Raw genomic sequence first — 9714 nt, forward strand, 5'->3', positions numbered from 1 at the left:
GCATTGCCCATCAATGGATGGTGGATGAAGAAGCATGGATGGATATGCACACACACACACACAATGGACTATGACTCAGCCATAAAAAAAGAATAAAACCTTGACATTTGTGACAACACGGGTGGGCTTTAAGGACTTCACGCTAAGTGAAACAAGTTAGACGAAGACAATCCCCTATGGCCTCACTTAGATGTAGAATCTAACACAAACTGAGTCTGAGTCTGACACAAGCTCAGGCTCGAAAACCAAAGAGCCCCACCCCCCAAACCAAGCCCATGGATACAGAGAACAGACTGGGGGTTGTCAGAGGTGGGGAGTGGTGGGTGTGGGGGTGCGGGGGTGTGAAGGGGATCAAAAGATGCAAACTTCTGGTTATAAATAAGTCATGGACGTATAGTGCACAGCTTGGAGACCACAGTTAATAATATTGTATGGCGTGTTTGAAAGTTGGTAAGAGAGCAGATCTTAAAAGTTCTCATCACAAGAAAAAAATCTGTGTGACTCTGTGAGGTGATGGATGTTAGGTAGACTTATTGTGGCGATCATTTTGCGATATATACATAGACTGAATCATTACGTTGTACACCTGAAACTAAAATAGTGTTACATCAATTATGCCTCAATTTTAAAAAAAGGGGGGGAGGAATAAGACAACCCTACCAGTGCTTAGAGATTATTTTAAAATGCCTAATAACTTGAAATTTAATATCATATTAAATGACTCTGTTAGGAAATAAAGAAATAAACCTTCAAAAACTAGAAATTATTATTTAATTAGGTGGCCATAAATACACATTACAAACCACCAAATCTATAAAATAACAGCCAATTAACTTTCTAAATATACACAGTCTTAGAAACCTTCATCATTAGAGGGGCCAAGTAAAGCATGCCAACTTTGCATATTCAGTCTAATAACAACAGCACCATGAATATGCGTAATCTACCTAATGAGCTGGTGAAATATTTCTGTAACTATTACAACATGAATATTTAAAATTCTGTTCATTTTTAAAACATTGTCAAACATTCATTTAGACTCTTTTCTCTATCTTTTCTGAAAAGTAAAAGTGAAGAAAATCACCACATCTTTTGATGCTCAGTGATAAATAAATAACGACAAGTTTATGAGGATGGAAATGTGAACCATCAGTCAATTGGGCAAAAACAAACTTTGGCCTTTTGCTCTTTCCCTTCCCAGTTTTTGCACCTTGTTGCTCCAAGGCTCATAATTATGCAAAGACCATAAAGCGTGTCGTATTTCTTAGCCTTTACCATTTATATAGCAAATTTCAATGAAAACTTCAAAGCTTTGTATTTTTATAAAAAGTTCAGAAAATCAGCTCCCCCAAGCCAAGGATACAGTTTAGATAATCAAAACAAACCGTTGAGCTCCACGTGTTACATAAGATTTAAAACAAACAAACAACCCTCTCCTTAAAATCAAGGTCAACAGCTATCAGCGTCCGGAGGCTGCAGTGCTGGGACCCAGCATGCCACTGAGCCATGACATCACTGCCGCCCCTCATGGGGGCTGTAAACCAGTGTGGGGCGGGGGTGGGGCCAGGCTAGGAATTAGCTCCCCATCCCTTCCATGGTCCTTATTCCTTCCGTGTCTCCTCTGCAACCTTGACAACGCTTTCCTCTCCTCCTGCCTGTGCACATCAATTCATGCATATAAATGGAGGGGAGTGAACTTTACCCAATCAGCCAACCTTTTGTTCCAAGTCTGGGTTCAGGTAGGACACACTGCAAATTAGGTGGGGAGGTCTGCCCCCTAAGGAGGCCCAGGAGAGGATGGAGGTGGGATATTATTTCCACGGTCAGACCTTAGGGAACCGAGAGTCCGCATCTTCCTTAGCCTTCACAGGCAGGAAGCTGGATAACCGTTCAACTGAACTGACATACTAGATAAAAATGGAATTATTCTGGTTTTAATTAAAAAATCTCTCTGTCCTACGTTTAGCCTCAGGCCCAAGAATGGAAAGAACAAAAATGATATATGAAGATTTTTAAAAAGGTAAAAGAACCAACAAGCCAAACAGGAAAAAGAAAAGAACAGAGCAAGAGAGAAGCAGCCCAGCAGGAACCAGCTGCACCCAAACTTCTCGTTTTGCATAATGCATCTAACCCGAAAGCCAGGACCCCTTAGGAGTCAAATGCCCAGCAAAGGGGTTAGAAGCCGTTTTATTTCATTGACTGCTCCCCTCCAGCCCTTCTGGCTGTGGAAAGCAGAAGTTCATGATGTTAAAATAGATGCATTGTGCATGCAAGAGTAACACCGCCAGCAAAGCCTCCTTCCTGTTATCTACTTCTTCAATTCTCAGGGTGGCTCTTTGCAACCCATTCACATGGGCCCTATCAGAGGCCCTGACTTGGCGTTTGGGGGAAAGCTATGGAGTGTTTGCTGAAGCATTCGGCCACTTAGTGTTTTGTAAATTCTACATTAAATTCCTTAACAAATCCTCTTGTCAGAGAAAGAATGTGCAGGGAAGCACCGTCATCTGACCTCCGCAGCTCACCTTGACCATGGACACCCGCTACATCCCAGTCATTCTTCAGAGGGCGGAGCTGCCAGAGATTCCTGCAATTGGAGTGTTCAGAGGAAGCTGCCCTGGCTTTCATTTTGCTGCTTCTCATTTTCTTTCTTCTTCCACTTCCCTTGTTCCAAAAGGCATAAAATGAAGCCACTCTTTGGGTCTACCTAACTCTTCCTCCTGTCCCAAATCAGAAACGCTGGGAAAAAAAGTAGACAACGATGGGAACGTTGCTGAAAGCTAGAACCTTGCTGCAGTGTAGGCGTCACCTGAGAATTTGTTAATGAAGAATTCAGGCTCCATCCCTGATCTACTGAATTAGAATCTGCATTTTAACAAGGCTCCCCCAGCTGATTCTCATGCACAGTAAAGTTTGAGAAATGCTGGAAAGAATGTGTTAAAAAATAAATTGAGGATAAAAAAAATAGAAATCTTACCTGGAGAGTATTATGCAAAGTGAAATAAAGCAGTCAGAGAAAGACAAGTACCATATGATATCAATTATATGAGGAATCTAATGAACAAAATAAATTAACGAACAAAATAGAAACAGACTCATAAGTACACAGAACAAACTGACGGCTGTCAGAGGGGAGGGAGGTAGAGGGCTGGGTGAAAATGGTAAAAGGACTGAGAAAAAACTTATAGACACAGACAACAGCGTGGTGATTATGACAGAAAAAGTTGGGTGGGGGGAGGGTGAAGAGGGTAAAGAGGGGGTAAATGGTGATAGGAGATTTGACTTGGGATGGTGAACACACAATACAATAACAGATGATGTATTATGGAATTATAAACTTGAAACCTATATAAATTTATTAACCAGTGTTGCCCCAATAAATGCAGTAAAAAATAAAATAAATAAAAATGAACTCAAGTCTAAAAAAAAAAAAAGAGCTGAGGTCTTGCCCCCAGGGGCGGGTCCTTGTGTGAAATTTGGGGTAACAGCGACACCTAGTGGTTACTTTAGCAGCTGTCGTTGCACTTTCCGGTGGGCAAGCTGAGTGGGACAGAACAGCGGTTAGTCCATTCATCGCTGCAGGAAACAGATGACCCTTGTACTAGCGTCCAGAGGTCTTGCGGTTGGCTTCTCTCCACTATGTTGTCAATTGAGGAGATGTGGGCCCTCTTCCAAGGACGTCTCCTTCCGGAGCTTCGGACAGTTAATAAGCAGAGCCCTTGTCTGATTGAGAAACAACAGAATCATCAGATCTCAAAGAATTTCTTTCCTTTTCACAAGATTTTTCCAAAATTCATAAGACCATTCAAACTCAGAGGCACAGGGATGATTTTAGAGATTATCTAGATGGGTGGTCTCCCCCTTTCAGGGCTGGGGGTTGTCTTATAATAACGGTCAATAATTATTGAACATTTCCTTTTTTAAAAGCACTGTTTGAAGCACCTGTATGCATTTCGTCACTTAAACCTCACAACAGTTTGGTTGCGAGGGGATCTCCATCAGTCTCCAACTGTCTCAACAGTTTGGTTGAGACAGTTGCTCTGGGATCTCCATCGTGTGGATCCCTGTCCGATAGTAATTTCATCTGTTGTATTTGCTGGTTGAGAAATATCTACGCTAACAAGAAACTGTTACTATGAATCTAGTAACGGTGGAGAATGAACTTGCATTGAATTAAACCCAATCACTTCTGTATATACTTAGAGAAGGCTAGTGCAGGCATAAGAGATACGTTATCTACCCAGCTATGGACCGTGGTCGGGGCATATAGAGACTGGGGCCTCTTGGCAACAGCTCCAAGGCTCTCCAAAGGACTCGTGGCCCCCAGTCTGGGAGTCTCCGTGGAGAAGCACACCCCGGATGCTTTATTGATGCCGAACTGTACAGTTCTGAACACACCTAACTCCATCTGGTCTCTGACGTCTAGAAGGATCAGGCCTGCCTCGGCCTCGGATGGGAGACTTTGGGGGGATGGGAGACTGACTTCAAAGGAGTTGCTCATGGTATCCTTCTAGTTTGAAAAGCTATGCTACAGAAACAAACAGACTCTGTTACCAACGTCTCCTTTCTGTTCTTCAAGCGATAGTCCCTGAGAAGAGTAATTTTCCGAAAACACAGTTCTGTTTGTGTTATTCCCCAACTCAGAATTACCTCCAACTATGTCCAACTGGTTACGTCGGATAACGCCTATTTCGACCACCTAGGTTTTCAAAGCAAAATCTAACAGTGACCCACCTGCTTATTGCTACTCCCTTCATGTCTAGACTATTCCTCTTGTCCTCTATGGTGCCAGTGGAGGATGATGGCCTCAGAGAAGACCTCTAGGAGAGCAGTTAGTGGCTAAGGTGACCTGGGGAGCTTTCCATTGATTAAGTCACTTGGAATCCAGAGTTAGGTCCTACACAGACACAGGAAAACAGTTCTGGGCAAGTAACAGTCAGAGCGTTCTCTCAAGACCACACAGAAGCTTACCGAGGAAATCGGAGTCACTGAGGTGACCAAGGAAGTGCATGTGCGGATGGGCAGTAACTTCCGCAGGCCCCTGGTGGAAGCTCACCTGGCCAGCACGAGTCTTGGCCATTTTTTGTTTCTGCCTGCCCAGTGTCCATCTCCTCTTCCTAAAAGCATATCACTTCTTTTTGAGGCACTTTTTCTTCCCACTGGGTATGGTGTGAGAGACGAGACTCCAGCACACTCTGATTAGTGGAGGGGTGGCCCAAGCTCCTGTAACAGTTGCACGCTCTCTCCCTGGTGTTTGAACCTTGACCAGAGGAGCAAAGAAATAGAAAACAATGCTACTCCATCCCAGAAGTGGTGCCCGGGCCTTTGACAGCCTGCCTTTAGACTTCTCCGTGGGCTGTGAATCCTGTTCTCCAGGAACATTCTAGTTCCTGCCTGTTTCCAAGCCTGTGCCTCTTATTGATTCTGTGAGCCCCCAACATGCTTCAGACATTTTTTATTAAGCTAATGTGCTAGTCAGCTATTGCTAGAATATGTGGTATTAAAAACAAACAAACAAACAAAAAAACCCCTCAAGCCTTGGCTGGTGTGGCTCAGTGGATTGAGTGTCAGTGTGTGAACCAAGGGTTCACTGGTTCGATTCCCAGTCAGGGCACATGCCTGGGTTGCAGGCTAGGACCCCAACTGGGGGCACATGAGAGACAACCACACATTGATGTTTCTCCCCTCTCTTTCTCCTTCCCTTCTCCTCTGTCTGAAAATAAATAAATAAAATGTTTAAAACCCCCCTCAAAACATCAGTGGTGAATGCCAACAAAATTTTATTTTCCTAACTCAGAGGACTGCTGGTTGGCTGGGTGGTTCTGGTTCCGACTTCAGGTGTGGGCGGGTCTGCTCCAGGCACCTCTCATTGGACAACAGTTACTCAGAGCACACTGTTCTGGTAGATAGTCGAGGGCAAGGTAAGCCACAAAAACACATTCAAAATCTCTGGTTCACTTTTCTGCTGGCACCTTGGAGCCCATGGAGGCCTGCTGGGAGCAGGTCCTCTATAGCCACAAATGTGTCTGCAAGGCTGTGGTCCAAGGCCATTCTTGCCAGCTATAGGCAGGGTCTCTGGAACCAGAGAAAGCACACAGCGCTTCTTAAAATTGAAGGTGTTTGTGCTTGAGATGAAACTGAATTCTATCTAGACAGGAGCCGTGCTCACGTGTACAAAGCAAAGAACAGCACAGTGACTCCTGGTGACAACTGGAGCGAAACCAGAATAACCTGGGGAAGGGAGCTCACGCTCAGGGAAACACTGGCTGGTTCGTGCTGAACTCCAGAGCAACCTTCCTGCTGAGGCCTTTGGACACAGAATATGTGTAATGCTGTGCCCCTCAAGGAGTGAATCTGAATGAAAAGTAAATAAGTAAAAATGAATTTGTCCTCTTGTTAAAAAAAAATCTCTCGTTGAATGTCATATACGTTATTCTACATTCCATTGGCCAAAGCAAGTCCCACGGTCAAGCTCAAACTCAACTGTGTGGAGATATATATTCTGCCTACTCTCCAAGCAGGCACGGAAGGCACTGTGGAGAGGGCATTGCTGTGGGAGTCAGGGATCCAACTGTGAGGTTTTAATGGTGGCCGACCAATTGCCTAGCAGCTCATTTTTGTTCTGCATAATTCATCCTGTTCCCACTGATCTGGAATGCCACATTTGTCATGTATCGAGTTTCTATCAATGCAGAAGTGTCCCTCTGGGCTCTCTGGTCTCTTTCATTGTTCTACTCATCAGCCTCTGGGCTGGCACTGCACTTCTCCGTCACTTGCTCTTTAATCTCCCTTTCGAGTCAACTTGTCAAGTTCTACATAGACACACTAACAATGTCAATTGATATTTTGATTGCAATGTCTTTGGATTAAAAATTAATATGGGGGAAAAGATCTTCAAGATAATGAATCTTCCTCTCCATGACCATGGAATACCCCTCCATTTATTTAGGTAGTCTTTAATTACATTCAATAAAAATGTAACAATCTTCTTCTTAAAGGTTATGCACATCATTTGTTAGGTTTAGTCCTAGATATGTTACTTTTATGCTGTTACAAATGATACACATGTTATCTTTAAAGAATGACATCTTTGAACAATTTTTGGCAGTGTGTAGAATATAATCAATTTTGTATATTGGTCTCAAAACCAGCAACATGCTTTGTACATAGCAAACATGTACATAATCCTCGCCAGGTGCCAGGCACTCTTCTAAGCCTCTTATATGAATAGAACTCATTCACCCTCACGATGACTCTGTGAAGCAGGTACTGTTTTTATAACTATCTACAGATGAGGTAACTGAGGTCCAGAGAAGTTCAGAGCGATGAAGTAAGTTGTCCAAGATCCTAAGTGGTGGAGCCAGGATCCAAACTCACTGTCCACTATTCCGGGTTATAACCACAACACTATATTCACCTCTTAATCTGTGTTAACCTCTCACATTAATTCCAATCATTTGCCTGTTTTTGCTCTTAGGCTTGCCATGCAAACAGCAAAAACAATTCATAGTTTAAAAATCAACCAGAAAACACGTGGTTAAGGCCCTGTTAAAGCAGGACAAAGTGTGTGTGTGTGTGTGTGTGTGTGTGTGAAAACACGTGGTTAAGGCCCTGTTAAAGCCGGACAAAGTGTGTGTGTGTGTGTGTGTGTGTGTGTTGGAAACTTCACGAAGAGCAGCTTTTTCAACGCAAATACAGTTCACAGACCCTTGGGACTGCTGTTATACTTCCCCAGGAGCAAGGAATTCCAGGCATTGCAGCTCTCGCCAATTCAGGGCCTCCTCAGAGGGGCCCTGCAGGCTCCAGGGAGGCCTGAATGGGGAAAGAGGCCCCGGGCCAAGCTCAACAGAGAGTGTCAAATGACAGGCCTGCCCCTGCCCCACCCTGCACCCCCAGATTGGGCTGAATCAAAGGGCCATTGAGGCCCCTCCCTCTCACAGACTGAGGCCACCAGGGCCATCCCCTTAGGCTGAAACGCTACAATCCCATGGGCTTCTGCTCCAAACAGGCTTGTGTTTGAAACTACAATATACTTGGCTCTGGTTTTACACACATTACTTTCCTGGTGCTGGAAAAAAAAGAAAGAAAGAAAGAAACAAAAAAAGGAATTAGAAGAATGAAAGTGAGAGGTCTTGAGTGATGATGGGAATTCTTTTTCCAGCTTAGTGAATGAGGTTAATAAGTGGAAAAATGAAAGGACTCTCTGTGAAGGGTCTTTGGAAGGGTTAGCAGGCCACAATAATTAAAAGCAAATTAAAAGGCTGTATCATTCATTCCGCCTCAATCACCTCTCAGCTCTGATAGAACTGAGTGTGTTCCAGGGGAATTGGGGACAGGGAGGAGGACTGTGTCTCCCGGACGAGGGGTGGCAATGATTAAGAAGTAAGAGTACCCACCTATGCTTCTCTCTGAAGCATCCCAAATGCTAATTAATGAATTAGGGAATTGATTTAGAGATCATTTTCCAAAACCTCACTACAAATTGGACATTTGTTGACACATTTCAAAGGAATGTTTTCTAGCGCTTTACATAGTATAACAACACAAGAAAACAACAAAAAAAACCCAACAACAGCAACAACAAACCAGCCTTGGGTGTGGGTCACCTTGAATGAGTCACTTAAATCTGTCCGGCTCTTTGTTTCCTCTCTGCAAAATAAAGGTGCAAACTGGATCAGTTTTCTCCCAGCAAGACTGTCCTGAGCCCTCTCTGAATCCTGGAACAGGTGAAAGAGAGGGAAATGCAAACAGTGATGCAGCGATTTAGCCCACGTCTGCTTCTGTTATCTTTGACCTCAGACCATGTCCAGTGCAGCCAGGTGGAGCAGTCAAATGCAACAACCCTGTTTCTGGGACAGGCCAATGCTGCCAACAATTCCATCGCCTCTGGAGATCAGAGCCACTGCCTCCACACTGGTTTGGTCCACACTGCCCCTTGAAGGAGGTGTGAAAGGTCCTTGCTATCGTGATGCCTTTCTCAAGGAGACTGAGGAGGACTTGGGACAACGGTCTCAGGTCTCAGAGGTGAGTGCCCACGGCTGGTGGGATCATGGTGTCGGGAAGGAGCCCTGAAGCCTGTGTGGGTCCCTCAGATCCACAGCTGCACGTTCACAAATGCAGGTACAATTTTGCATCAAATTCTGCAACAATTTCCCCGTGAAACCTTTCTTGAGATCCAAAGTTGGGTTAGGATGCCATTTCTCTAGTTTTCGAAGCACGCTGGTTATTCACTACTACCCTAGAAGTTAAAATTGTGAGTGTTATTGCCTGCTCACCCAACCCTCCCACACCCTTTCTCTGGTCTTCAGGTTAGCAACCGGATTTTTCACTAGCAATTCCCAGGACCTAGCGAAGTTCCTACAGTACAAAAGTTGATTCTATTTTCCAAAATTAGCAACAGCATTATTTTCAGATTCAAGTGTTCTTCCACAAACTCACTGCCCCCCACCAGGGGGGAGAATCTATTTCCCCTCCCCCAGGTCCAGGTTGGGGGAGGGCAGACCTGAGACCCTTTTGGGGAACAGAATGCGGCAGAATGCTGGATTTCCAAGGCTAGATTATAACAGGCAACAAGGCGTCCGCCTGATGCTCTCTTCCTTGGGACTGTTGACCATAAACAATTAGATAGTCAAATATTTTTCCAGCAAATTGGGTTTATTCAGACATGACAAAGAATTTTAATGTAGAGCATGCAGTCTAGTGGTGAACCTCGTGCAA

Source organism: Sturnira hondurensis, unplaced genomic scaffold (assembly GCF_014824575.4).
Source record: "Sturnira hondurensis isolate 20B ecotype Veracruz unplaced genomic scaffold, ASM1482457v3 Scaffold0015056, whole genome shotgun sequence".
Taxonomy (NCBI): domain Eukaryota; kingdom Metazoa; phylum Chordata; class Mammalia; order Chiroptera; family Phyllostomidae; genus Sturnira; species Sturnira hondurensis.